Here is a 14214-nt window from a genome sequence, read left to right as displayed (position 1 = left end):
TTGTGCTTTGAAAATCGTCAATAAATCGGCTTTGCAAATTCTGTCTTCTCCTGGCAGCAACCACGACTTGCCCCGTCGCAGCTGGTGCCACCTCCCGCTAGGGCCAGTCCTGCCACCCCCACAGCCTCCCGTGGGCTCGGTGGCTTGGTGTTAGCTGTGGGAGGGCAGAGTGCCGGCACTGCCCATCGCGCCGGGTGCTGCACAGACTCCCCCGACCAAGATTGGGGCCCCTGTTGTGTCAGGCGCTGTACAGACACTGCCCAAGATCAGGGCCCCTGGGCACAGACCTGCCCCCCCCCCCCCCGAACTGAGATCCATCTCTGCATCATGCTGGGCACTGCACAGACTCCCTCCCCCACCAAAACCTGGGTCCCCGTCGTGCCAGGCCCAGCTCTGACTCCCCAGACCAAGTGTGACAAAGTGGGAATTTTCTGAAACATTTTTATGGTCTCTAGCCGTGCCTCAGTTTCCCCTGAATGCCGCATTGTCACCCCGTGTGTGGGAAAGGACTGTTTGCTCTCGGGACAGGCTGGAGACACCACCCTCCCCTGTGCTGGGAACTCTGGTCCGTATCACTATGTCACTCAACCCCAGCCCGGCACTGCCAGTGTGCCCCACTACACCGCCCCCCTGCCCAGTCCCCTCCTGCCCCTTATACCCAGCAACCCCATGCCCAGGGGCCCCTCACCCAGAGATCTCCACGACAGATCCTTATGCCCAGCGATCTCCCCACAGCCCCTCCGCACTGCCAGTGCCCCTCACAGCCCCCACTGCCCAGCGATCTCCCCAGCCCCTCCGCACTGCCCAGCACCCTTCTCACAGCCCCACTGCCCAGCGATCTCCCCCAGCCCCTCCGCACTGTCCAGCGCCCCACAGCCCCACTACCCAGCGATCTCCCAGCCCCTCCGCACTGCCCAGCGCCCCTCACAGCCCCCATTACCCAGCGATCTCCCCAGCCCCTCCGCACTGCCAGTGCCCCTCACAGCCCCAACTACCTAGCGATCTCCCAGCCCCTCCGCACTGCCCAGCACCCCTCACAGCCCCACTGCCCAGCGATCTCCCCCAGCCCCTCCGCACTGCCAGTGCCCCTCACAGCCCCAACTACCCAGCGATCTCCCCAGCCCCTCCGCACTGCCAGCGCCCCTCACAGCCCCACTACCCAGCAATCTCCCCCAGCCCCTCCGCACTGCCCAGCGCCCCTCACAGCCCCACTGCCCAGCACCCCTCACAGCCCCCACTACCCAGCAATCTCCCCAGCCCTCCGCACTGCCCAGCGCCCCTCACAGCCCCCACTGCCCAGCACCCCTCACAGCCCCCAACTACCCAGCGATCTCCCCCAGCCCTCTGCACTGCCCAACGCCCCTCACAGCCCCACTGCCCAGCGCCCCTCACAGCCCCCAACTACCCAGCGATCTCCCCCAGCCCCCTGCCCAGCGCCCCCTCACAGCCCCTCCCCCAACTGCCCAGCGCCCCATATTCCTGGGGAAATTCAGCACCAAAAAGTTAAATTCTGTGCAGAATATTTTAAAATTCTGCACAATGTTGTCCATAAATCAAGGTGGAGGCTCCAGCGTGGCAGTGGCAAGCACTGGCCCCTGGCTGCACGGAGGGGGGGGATCCCCCTCTCCTCTCCTCCTAGGACAGGGGCTCGGCAGTGAGATGCCTGGGGGTGCCTGTCAAAAGGCCCCAGGGAAGCGTTTGACATGATGGCCGGATGTCAGCCATGACCCCTGAGCCATTTGAATGACAAGAAGGAAACAGCTGATACCAATCGCTGAGTCCAGCCCCCATCCAGGCCCCTGCCTGCCACCGCTCTGGCCCATCAACCCCAAATGGCCTTTTGTTCTCTCTATGATAGAGCATTTACCGCTGATCCTGACAAGTAAGGAGGCGCTTGGGAGGTGCAGTTTAATAGCAAAAGGAATTCGGTTCAGGCACCAGGCGTTTTTCCTGCCCTGATTTACACCCCTGGTGGCCCCACATGGCTCAGGGGCATCGTCCTGGGTATAACTCGGGGGCAGTTTCAACAATGCTTCAGCAGCGGGGCTGGAGCCGTTTGCCGCCAACGCTCGTTTGAACCGTGGCCCTTGGTTTGGGTTATTTAAGGCTGGTTTTAAAGGTCTTTCCCCCAGGGGAGGAAGACGGTGCTGCGCTCTTGAAGGGACCGTTCAAATCCCGCTCAGCTCTGCCCTGTTGGAACGCTCCCCCCTTCAACATGGAGAGAGTTGGACCGACAGGAAAAAAAAAATCACGTCCCTTTTCCCTACATAAACGTTTTCAGCTACTCCAGCCTTGGCAAGGGCGAATCCATCTTCCTCCCCAGCTGAGAGCTCGTTCCCTCCCTTGGTTCTGCAGCCGCTTTCCTGCTCCAGGTCCGTCCCCCTCCTCCACTGTTTGAGTGTCAGTGTCCTCTTGTTGACACTGGAATATTGTGAAGGGGCAGGAAAAGCAAACGCCACCTGCTTTTATTTTCCGGTAACTTTCCCTCCTCCCCAGCCTGGTTGCGTGTGTGCCTCTCCCTCCTCCCAGCCCGCTCTGCTGCTGATCCCTGCTGGGGAAGGGGGGAGAGGAATGGCGGATCCTTGGCATCTGGGCTTAAACTTCAGCGAAGAAGGAGGTGGAGGGAAAAGGAGACTAGGAGAGAGACTGCAGGGAGTGGCTGGCGGGGCAGGGCATGTGGGCAGAAGAGGGGAGAGGGGCAGGTACAGTGGGGGGCTGCTCGGAACAGCTGCTCTCCCCCAGATCTCCTCCCCGCCGCCGTGAGGTTTGCAGCCAAATCGGCAGCAGGATGTTTCCTGCCTGTTTCCTCACGTTGGCCCCGGGAGGTTTATCTGACGTCCGAGCTGTTTCCCTTCGGAGGAGAAATCGGGGCGAGGAGCCAGGCCTGCTCTTCGCTGCAGTCCCCGTCCTGTGATCCTGGGATGCTGCCCGGGTCACGTCCGAAAGCCCAGACACAGACACAGACACGTCGATTCTCAAGCCAGACGGGACCATGGTGATCACCTCGCCTGAGCTCCTGCGCTACCAGCCTGGGAAGGATTCGAATTGTATCAGTCAATGTTGGGTTTCCGAGTAGCAGCCGTGTTAGTCTGTATCCGCAAAAAGAACAGGAGTCCTTGTGGCACCTTAGAGACTAACACATTTATTTCAGCATAAGCTTTCATGGGCTACAGCCCACTTCTTCGGATGCATAGAATGGAACATATAACAAGCTCTCTAACGCCACAATCTACAGGCCATTATCCTCTGATCCCACTGAGGATTACTGAAAGAAACTGCATCATCTGCTCAAGAAACTCCCCGAAAAAGCACAGGAACAGACCTGTACAGACACATGCCTAGAACCCCGACCAGGGGTGTTCTATCTGCTACCCAAGATCCATAAACCTGGAAATCCTGGATGCCCCATCATCTCAGGCATTGGCACTCTTACGGCAGGATTGTCTGGCTATGTAGACTCCCTCCTCAGGGCCTATGCTACCAGCACTCCCAGCTACCTTTGAGACACCACTGACTTCCTGAGGAAACTACAATCCATCGGTGATCTCCCAGAAAACACCATCCTGGCCACTATGGATGTAGAAGCCCTCTACACCGCATTCCACACAAAGGTGGACTACAAGCCGCCAGGAACTGTATCCCCGATACCACCACGGCAAACCTGATGGCTGAACTTTATGACTTTGTCCTCACCCACAACTATTTCACATTTGGGGACAATGAAAACCTTCAAGTCAGTGGCACGGCTCTGGGTACCCGCATGGCCCCACAGTACGCCAGCATTTTTATGGCTGACTTAGAACAACACTTCCTTAGCTCTCGTTCCCTAAATCCCCTACTCTACTTGTGCTACATTGATGACATCTTCATCATCTGGACCCATGGAAAAGAAGCCCTCGAGGAATTCCACCATGATTTCAACAATTTCCATCCCACCATCAACCTCCGCCTGGACCAGTCCACACAAGAGATCCACTTCCTGGACACTACTGTGCTCATAAACGATGGTCACATAAACACCACCCTATACCGGAAACCCACTGACCGCTATACTTACCTACATGCCTCCAGCTTCCATCCAGAACACACCACACGATCCACTGTCTACAGCCAAGCTCTAAGATACAACCGCATTTTCTCCAATCCCTCAGACAGAGACAAACACCTACAGGGTCTCTATCAAGCGTTCTTAAAACTACAATACCCACCTGCTGAAGTGAAGAAACAGATTGACAGAGCCAGAAGAGTACCCAGATGTCACCTACTACAGGACAGGCCCAACAAAGAAAATAACACAACGCCACCAGCCATCACCTTCAGCCCCCAACTAAAACCTCTCCAGCGCATCATCAAAGATCTACAACCTATCCTGAAAGATGATCCCTCACTCTCACAGATCTTGGGAGACTGGCCAGTCCTCGCTTACAGACAGCTCCACAACCTGAAGCAAATACTCACCAGCAACCGCACACCACACAACAGAAACACTAACCCAGGAACCTATCCTTGCAACAAAGCCCGATGCCAGCTCTGTCCACGTATCTATTCAAGGGACACCATCATAGGACCTGATCACATCAGTCACGCCATCAGGGGCTCGTTCACCTGCACATCTACCACTGTGATATTTGCCATCATGTGCCAGCAATGCCCCTCTGCCATGTACATAGGCCAAAGTGGACAGTCTCTATGCAAAAGAATAAACGGACACACATCTGACATCAGGAATCCTAACACTCAAAAACCAGCAGGAGAACACTTCAATCTTGCTGGGCACTCAGTAACAGACCTGAAGGTGACAATTTTGGAACAGAAAGACTTCAAAAACAGATTCCAACGAGAAACCGCTGAGCTTGAATTGATTTGCAAATTAGATACCATTAATTCTGGTTTGAATAGAGACTGGGAACGGCTGAGTCATTACACTACTCGAATCTATTTCCTTATGATAACTATCCTTACACCTCTCGTCAACTGTCTGTAACTGACTATCTTGATTATCACTACAAAAGTTTTTTTCCTGCTGATAACAGGTCATCTTAATTAATTAGCCTCTTAGAGCTGGTATGGCATCTTCTCTGTATGTGTATATATATATAGTGTGATAGACCCAGGCCAGTTGGGTACAGCAGAGTAGCAGAAGGCAGATATACTGGCCACTGGATTAAGTTTTCTGTTCCCTGACTGACCAGAGCAGGGGCTGCTCCAGGCTAATGAGAACACCTGACTGTAATTAACCTGCAAAGAGTCAGGTGAGGCCATTAAGCTAATGTGACCACCTGACTCTAATTAAGGCCCTGCTGATACTATACAAAGGGCTCACTCCAGTCAGGCAGGGGAGTCAGGGAGCCAGAGGAGAGGAAGTGCGGCTGAAGGGCTGGTGAATGAACACACCCCCAAACCATCGTTAAAGGAGCCCTAAGCTAAGGGTGAAGAAGGGAGAAGCAGGAGAGCTGTGGGGAAGTGGCCCAGGGAAATGTAGCAACTCTGGCAGTGAAAGGTTGGCTGCCAACAACTGCTACCATTAGGGTCCCTGGGCTGGAACCCGGCATAGAGGGCGGGCCCGGGTTCCCCCCAACCCACCACTACAGGAACAGCTCCTGGGAGGGGAAGTCAGGTCCCTGTCAGGACAGGAGGCTGAACAGAGACTGTGGGAGTTCTCTCACCAACTGCCTTGCAGCCTGTGATGAAAAGGGCTCAGTAGACTGTAACCCTGGCCCTAGAGAGAGAAGGGCTACGTGGAGGGTCACAGTGAGCCACTGAGGCAGCATAAACCGCCTGGAAGCGCAGGACCCATGGGAGCAAGGTCAGAGCTCTGCCACTGTATATATATATATATATATATATATATATATATATATATATATATATATATATATACACACTCTTGTTATATGTTCCCGTCTATGCATCCGAAGAAGTGGGCTGTAGCCCACGAAAGCTTATGCTGAAATAAATGTGTTAGTCTCTAAGGTGCCACAAGTACCCCAGTTCTTTTAGTAAATGTTAGTTTCACTGTAGCTGTTTGCAGTGCTGTAGCCGACTTGATCCCGGGCTGTTAGAGAGACAAGGTGGGGTGACTATTTACTTGCACACTGACCTGCCAGGGCCATCAACCCTCCTGGGCATCCTGCCCCCCTGTGATACAACTGAACACTGCACAAACCAGGGAGCCATGTTAACATGGGACAAAGTGCAGAGCTCCCACCCAAAACCAGGGAGAGAACCCAGGAGTCCTGGCTCCCAGTCCCCCTGCTCTCACCTGACAGACCCCACTCTTTGCCCCAAGCCTGGGAAATAACCAAGGAGTCTGGATCTCAGCCCCCTCTGCTCTAATCTCTGGACCCCACTTTCCTCCCAGAGCCAGGGATAGAACCCAGGAGTCCTGGATCTCAGCCCCTCTGCCCTAACCACTAGACTCCACTCCCCTCCTAGAGCAGGTGACAGAACCCAGGAGTCCTGGCTTCCAGCTCCCTCTGCTCTAACCACTAGATCCCGCTCCCCTCCCAGAGCCAGGGATAGAACCCAGGAGTCCTGGCTTCCAGCTCCCTCTGCTCTAACCACTAGACTCCACTCCCCTCCTAGAGCAGGTGACAGAACCCAGGAGTCCTGGCTTCCAGCTCCCTCTGCTCTAACCACTAGATCCCGCTCCCCTCCCGGAGCTGGGGATAGGACCCAGGAGTCCAGACTCTTTACCTGGCTGGGCTTGACTCTCCACTGCACCTGTGGAGGGATGGAAATGTTGGGGAGACATGACAGAGTCAGAGACATTGGGGGAGGAGCAGCTCAGACTCCAGCAAGCGGAGCAGACAGCCCCTGTTGGGGAGGGTGGAAGGTGGGGAAAAGGGCTGGAATACAAGTTCTGCCCATGATCCCCAGCTCCTCCCACAATGTCTATAGTCTGCCTCAAATCACAGATGGTTACTGTGTGTCAGTAGGTTTCTGAGTGAACGCTGACACCCTGCCACCCCCTTATTCACTATGGTGATATAATTATGATACGGTTTGTACAAAGTATGCCTTGTGATGCATCATTTTAAAAGTCTCCATCGGCTGAATATTAATACCCTGTTGAGTTGTATGTGTTGTTGTTGTATCTGGAATTATGAGGTTTTGCTATGAGTGTGGGACTGAAATATGTTGTGAGGATGGGAACCCCCAAAGCCATGAAAAGGCCAGACAGCGTTGATGGCCCATTAAGGGGGATACACCCACTCACAAGGATTACCCTGGGAACTGTGTACAATGGGAACCTCTCAGAGAGAGTTTGTACACGACGGGCAGGGTTGTCCCCTTCATTCTCTTCCCCCCCCCGGGGGTGGGGCAAGATCGTCCCCTCCAGTCAATTACCCCCCTAGGGGCAGGATTGCCCCCTCTGGTCTGTTCCCCGTGACTGTGTCCCTCTCTGGATCCCTTGGTCTCTCTTACCATGCGCTGGGGACGACAGCACCAGCAGCGCAGCCAGCTCAGAGCAGAGCCCCCCAATGCTGAGGAAGCCATGGCAAGTCTGAGCCCCTTATCTCCAGTCCCAGGGTCCTCTGGCTCGGAGCCCAGTGTTTTCCTCGTTAAATCTCTGATTTACAGGAAAGCAAAAGCAGAAGCTCATGGACCCTTGTCTGCCCCCTCCGCCCCATTGCGAAAGCTGCCAGGATGCTCGTGCACCATTGACCCATTTTGGCCAGCGTGGCTTAGCTGAGATCTGGTCCTTGCTGGGCCGTTCTCGGGGGAGGAGAAATCAGGGCTGTGACTTGGGCCTGCTCTGTGAGACCATCCCCAGGCGGGTGGCCACCTGCCCAGGTTTTCCCGGGAGGTAGCCGGGCCGAGCCGTCTGTCCGGTGCCCATGGCCAGCTGGAAACGGGCTGCGTGGACAGGTCCCTGGAAGTGGTGAGGAGCAGGGGTCAGGGGGGTGCGGAAGAACGGGCCAGCTGAGGGGATCCTGAGCCCAGAGCACTGGCCAGGAGCATCCTGCCGCCGGCTGAGCTGCAAATAGGCAGCTCTCACGATGGGGAAATGAGGGTCTGGGAGCTTTTGCTTTCGCTTTCCTGTAAATCAGAGATTTAAGCAGGAAAACGCTGGGCTCCGAGCCAGAGAGCCGTGGGATCAGTGATAACGGGCTCAGAGATGCGGTGGCTTCCTCAGCACCAACACCCGCAACTGGGGGCTGGCCAAAATCAGCCCCCACTCCAATGCAGTGCCTCCAGCTGGGCTTATAACCCGCTGCCTCAAAGCCAGGGGCTGACTGCTCCGCTCGCTGGAGGCTGCGTGGGGCTGTCCTGACCCAGAGCTCCTGTGGGCTTGGCTGGGTGGAAAAAAAAGGTGTGGCCCTGAGAGAGCTTGGAGCAGCCCCTCTTCATGTCATGCTGGTGTCACTCTGAAACCTACTGATGCCTGGTAGCCACCTGTGGCTTGGGGTGGAGACTATGGGAGGAGCAATGGGACAGTGGGCGAGGCTTGCACTGCAGCCCTAGTTCTGTTCCCTGCACAGGTGCTGAGGCGAATCGAGACCAGCCAGGAACAGACTCAGGGATCCGGGGTTCCATCCCTGGTTCTGGGAGGGGAGCGGGAGCTAATGTGTGAAATTTCATAGCCTGTGAAATAGAGGCCAGATTAGGAGATCGAATTGTTTCATAACCGCTATGAAAAGCTCAGTGTGGGGCGCGGAACAGACTCTGCTGTTTTACTGGGTGGCCTGGCTGGTCCCCAGAATCAATAATGAGCAAGTGGGGTGATCCGGGCTGCAGCTCAAACACCCAGCTGGGCTGGCCAGGGGCAGACATCAGGCCTGCCAGGGAAAGGTGGGTGTGGCAGTGACGTCACAAAGGCCTTTGGCAGGAACTCAGCCTATTGGGCAACGATGATGAGGCGTCTGTGACCTCACAGAGCTCCTTGGCAACGGCCAGGCAGGACAGGGATGCGGGGCAGGGGGAACCTCGGAGAGCCCTGTAGCCTTGCTGCAGCAAGCCTCCAGCTCGCGGCCTCTCACCGAGCCCAAGAGCCGTTGGTGTGCAGGTGATTCAGTGCGTGTGTTTCATTCCCGTGTGTATTTATTTCCAAGACGTTGTCATCTGTGTAGAAGGTAAGAAAAATATAGGCTCTAAGTACAAGATAGGGACTCTATCCTAGCAGATTCACAGGCATCACCACCCTCCTAGGGAAAAAGTTTTGCTAATATCGAAGCCTTCCACCCTGCAACTTGAGAGCATTGCTCCTTGTTCTGTCATCTGCCAGCTCTAAGATTTCATGAGAATCAATCTTTCATTAGGAAAATAATTCAAAAACGCAACTACAAAACACTTTGAGTGAAATCAACCCCTCCTGATCTCTAGTGTCTGGGAATGTGGGCCTTGGGGGCCAGACTGAGACCCTCATGGGCTAGTAACACCCAAGAAGCCGTTAAAATAATTCCAGTTCTCTTACCATCCAGGCCTCCCTAATCCAAGGAACAGCTGAGGGCTGCGGGAGACAGAATGTCTAACTCATGACTGAAAATACAGAGATGTGTTATTGGCTTTGGTTGGGGGACAAGTAACAAATCCGTTGGGATTCTTGCCCCAAACAACAATCGCCCATTGTCCTTTAGAGCACGAGGACCCTAACGCGCCTGACTTGCTCAAATCTCTCTCCTGCTAGGGCTGAGAGAATTTTCTCCATCCCCCATGATACCGAGGGAAAGAGAAAAGAAGTGACCTCTCTTTGGTCACACAGCAAGGCCATGCCAGAGCTAGAAAGAGAAGCATAAGAAAGAAGTTGTATCAAAATGTTTTGCATTTTAAACTAACCAATTTCTTAAACAAAGGCAATTTGATGTGTGGTTAGTGAAGGGAAATGATACATTCTTGTCTCCACGAGTTTCTAGATTGATGAACCAGTAGATCTATCCCCTAGTTTTTATCCCTAGATTGAGGGAGGAAAACAAGTTTGCCTGTTTTGTGAATTCCCAATGGCTTTCTTGAATTTCAACAAACTAGTCGATTGAACTGAACGATTTGAATAAAGTGAAAGGAAGACAATATTTTCTGCACCTTTCAAGGAAGCTACTGCTGCCCAAAGCTGGGTTAGCATTTCAGCTAACTCTGCTTCCAGGGCCTTAGCTATCACATCAGTGGTGCGACTGTCTGAAAAACTTGGCAGTGAACATGTTCTACTGAATGTTATTTTTTCTCTTCTATTTAAATTATTTAAAAGTTTGTCATAAACTGGGCCCTTATCAGAGCTTGTCAATTTCCAGTGTAATGATGACAGTGAGGGAGACTAGCCACTGGAAGAAATTACCCAGGGGAGAGGTGGAGTCTCTGTTTCCTGGTGTCCTACCATCATAACTGGTTGGGAAGGTGCCTTTTAGTGAATTACAAGCAATTGGGCTCAATAGGGTGCTAAGAGTGTGAAATTTCATAGCCCGTGAAATAGAGGCCCGATTAGGAGACTGAATTGTTTCACAACCGATGCCTCTATGAAAAACTCAGTGTGGGGTGTGGAACAGACTCTGCTGTTTTACTGGGTAGCCTGCTTGCTCCCCAGAATCAATAATGAGCAAGTGGGGTGATCCGGGGTGCAGCTCAAACATCCAGCTGGGCTGGCCAGGGGCAGAGGTCAGGCCTGCCAGGGAAAGGTGGGTGTGGCAGTGAGTTCACAAAAGCTTTTGGCAGGAACTCAGCCCATTGAGCAAAGACAATTAGTTGGGAATTGGTCCTGCTTTGAGCAGGGGGTTGGACTAGATACCTCCTGAGGTCCCTTCCAACCCTGATAGTCTATGATTCTATGAGTGAGGCGTCTGTGACCTCACAGAGCTCCCTTGCCAACAGCCAGGCAGGACAGGGATGCGGGGCAGGGGGAACCTCGCAGATCCCTGTAGCCTTGCTACCACAAGCCTCCATCTTCCCTTTACCAGAGAAAGGTTATGAGCAGACAATGGCTGGAAGCTGAAGCTAGACCAATACACACTGGAAAGAAGGCGAGGAGCATTTTTAACATCAGAGTTTGGAGCAATTCCCTGAGGGTTGTGCTGGATTTTCCACAACTGGCCTCTTTTAAAATCAAGCTTGGGTGTTTTACTAAAAACCTGCTCTAATTCCTATGGGAATTATTTTGAGGCACATTCTATGGCCGAAGTGAAAGAGAAAGTCAGACGACAGTGGTTTTCTCTGGGCTTGGAATTAACCTGTGACTCGCTGGGGGCGTTTGGAATGTGGCCATTTTGCTTCCCTCTTCCTCCTTCCCTCTTGTCCCTTCTTCTCAATTGGAAAACGGGCCACCAGAAAAGCCTGATTTCCACCCTGTGCCCCTTCCATTCGTGCTGTAAACTGAAGGGCGTTGTGACTTGGGAGTGAATTCAGCCAGTCAGTGCTAACTCTCCACAGGTGATTTGCATAAGTCAGTAAAGGAACCTGCAGGTTTCCGTGGGAGCGATGCCCAAGGCAGGGCTCAGGCTTTGGGTTTATGCTCAGGGTTCGTGGAGTCAGGGAGCGACAGGTGGCTGAGTTACCTCTGGTGTCACAATGTTACCGCTCAGGTTCCTCTGCCTGCTGCACCACCTGGGCAGTGACTGTCAAGGGGAAGGTTTTGTGGATTTGAAACTTAGAACCCAGGAAGTGCAGAAGAGGACTGGCTTAGAGAGTTTGGCAGTAAAATGTAGGTTTTGTGGCAATATCCTGTGCAATTGCTACTGGATCCGGGAGGGAGACAGCATTCCTGCCCCTCCCACCACCTCTTAGCTGGGCCTACATAAAAGAGACTAGCTAGAGTTTTGCGCACTTGTTTGTTTGAGACTGAGCAAATAAAGCCCAACAAATTACTGCTAGGATGAATTTTGCAGCCTCCTCTCCTTGACTAGAATACAAGCAGTTTCTGATTCTCTCAGATGAAGTCGTTCTTTTAAAATCAAGGGCAAGACCAATCAGTGGCTTTTTCACAGCCCAACCCCCGCCCCCCAAAAGAGATTTTATTTTTATTTAAACTGGGTGTTTTAAATTTATATTGAAAAAGTTTTTTTTTAAACTTATCCAGTATAAAATTTGAAATGATGACAAGTGATGTTAAGGCCTCTAGTTGCTCCAGCCTATTAAAGTAATTTAAATAACTACATATATGAAGAAGTCCATGTTTGTTGCCAAGTGTCAGAGGAAGTCAAAGCACTGAACTGTTGGAAGTCATTGCCTAAGCACCTGGGGGTCCAGAAGTGATTGAAACACTCAGCCAGATTTTGGCAGCACTAACCTCTTCTGCGGGTGCAGAAAGAATATTTTCTTCATTCCAGTTGATGCAGCTACTTCATTCAAATGTAAGAAACTGATTGGGAGTTGGAAAAGGATGAAGGCTTCTTTTCCCCTTGTAAAATATGAATAAAGGCTAGAGAGGAGGAGGTGTGAGCTACTACTTCTAAAATCTGGAAGGACATTATGAGCAGGAACAATCAGTTCAGTGCACGAACTAGAGATACTTCCTTACCTCAGTTTGTTTGAAATGAAAACAAATGGTTCTGTCAACCTTTTTGTTTTTCTGTATCCTGCAAAACCAGCAAGTCAACATGTTTGAATGGATCCCTATTCCTAGCATCATAGAAGACTAGGGTTGGAACAGAACTCAGGAGGTATCTAGTCCAACCCCCTGCTGCAGGCAGGACCAACCCCAACTTCATCATCCCAGCCAGGGCTTTGTCAAGCTGACCTTTAAAAACTTGTAAGGATGGAGATTCCACCACCTCCCTAGGGAACCCATTCCAGGGCTTCACCACCCTCCTAGTGAACTAGTGTTTCCTAATAGCCAAGCTAAGCCTTCCACAGTGCAACTTGAGACCATTGCTCCGTGTTTTGTCATCGGCCACCACTAAGAATTTCATGAGAATCAATCCCTCGTTAGGAAAATAACTAAAAAATACAACTACAAAACATTTGGAATGAAATCAATCCACCCTGACCTGTAGTGTCTGGGGGTGTGGGCCTCTGAGGCTAGACTGAGACCCTCATTGGCTAGAACCACCCAGTGAGCCAGTAACAATATCCACTCCTGTTACCGTCCAAGCCACCGCAGTCCAAGGAACAGCTGAGGGCTGCGGGAGACAGAGGGGTGCTGAGAAGGTCTAACTCATGACTGCCAACCCAGAGATGTGTTATTGGCTTGGGATGGGGGACAAGGAGCAAATCCATCAGTCAGTACAACAGGTCACACTCGGAGCCAGGGAGACTGGGAATCGAGTCCTGCTGGCACTTCCCAGCTCTGGCTTTCTGGAGGAGGAAGAAGAGCCCAGCTCCCCTAGCTGACCCTGAGGCACCTTCTGGGCCCAAATGGAGGTGGCCCCGGTACAGCTATGGAGTGTCCCAGGAGCGTTCCGCTAATGGCATTGTATTGTTTTCACAGCCAGTTTCGATCGCTGGTGTCTACCCCTTGCCCTGCGGGCAGGGCATTGAGCGGCACCCGTTGCCGGCCACCTGGGTGCAGGAGATCGAGGAGGGTGAAGAGAGGAGCAACCCTCAGCATCTGCCATCCTGCTCCATCCGATCTAGAGTAAGTAAGTGGAGTTCTCCAGAACCATCCCCCGTGTGGTGGGAATATCCCACCACTAGGGCTCCCAGCCCGTCCCTTGTCAGGGTTTGTTCCCCAGGATGAGGGTTCCTGTGCCCTGGGGTGGGATGTGTCAGGAGGAGAAATTGCCTCAGCAGAGGGGAGGTGGGCAGGGGAGCAGGCAGGCTCGTTAATGAGAGGCTGCCTTGAAGCCAGACTCATGGCTGCTCCCCACTCACTTCCAGGATGGAGCGAATCCGGCAGATGCTGAGGAGGAAGGCCGGGCAGGTGGATCCACGGCCAGCAAACATCAGCCGGCCTGCCCAGGTGGAGAGCGGCCCCTCTGTCCCCGCGGGCAGGGAAGAGGCTCGTGCCCAGGGGAAAGGGAGGAGCTGCTTCGCCTGCTGGAGGAGGCGGAAGACAGCAGCTCCTCTAGCTGACCCGGAGGCACCTTCTGGGCGAAAGCGGAGGTGGCCCGGGTTCAGCCATGGAGCAGAGAGCCAGGGAGGGCAGGAGCCGGGGCGGCAGCTCTGGGGCTTCCTTTGCAGGAAGCCAAGGAGCCAGGAGCTGCGCCCAGGGCCCAGCAGGAGCCTCCGCCGGCCCCACCCGGCGACTGCGGAGCCTCCCACGGCCCCACCCGGCGACTGCGGAGCCTCCCGCCGGCCCCACCCGGCGACTGCGGAGCCTCCGCCGGCCCCACCCGGCGACTGCGGAGC

General features: G+C 53.5%; 1 long non-coding RNA gene across 1 annotated transcript; it reads left to right on the top strand.

The window, feature by feature from the left end:
- Nucleotides 1–9024: 9024 nt before the first annotated feature.
- Nucleotides 9025–13825, top strand: LOC120403365. Its single transcript, XR_005597526.1, has 3 exons — nt 9025–9077; nt 13355–13501; nt 13744–13825. It is a non-coding gene; the product is annotated as an uncharacterized LOC120403365 (long non-coding RNA).
- The last annotated feature ends 389 nt before the right edge of the window (nt 13826–14214 follow it).

The sequence above is a fragment of the Mauremys reevesii genome, linkage group 4 (genome assembly GCF_016161935.1).
Source record: "Mauremys reevesii isolate NIE-2019 linkage group 4, ASM1616193v1, whole genome shotgun sequence".
Lineage (NCBI taxonomy): Eukaryota > Metazoa > Chordata > Testudines > Geoemydidae > Mauremys > Mauremys reevesii.
The sequence above is the reverse complement of the archived record's forward strand: the minus strand, read 5'-3'. Positions and strand labels throughout refer to the sequence as shown.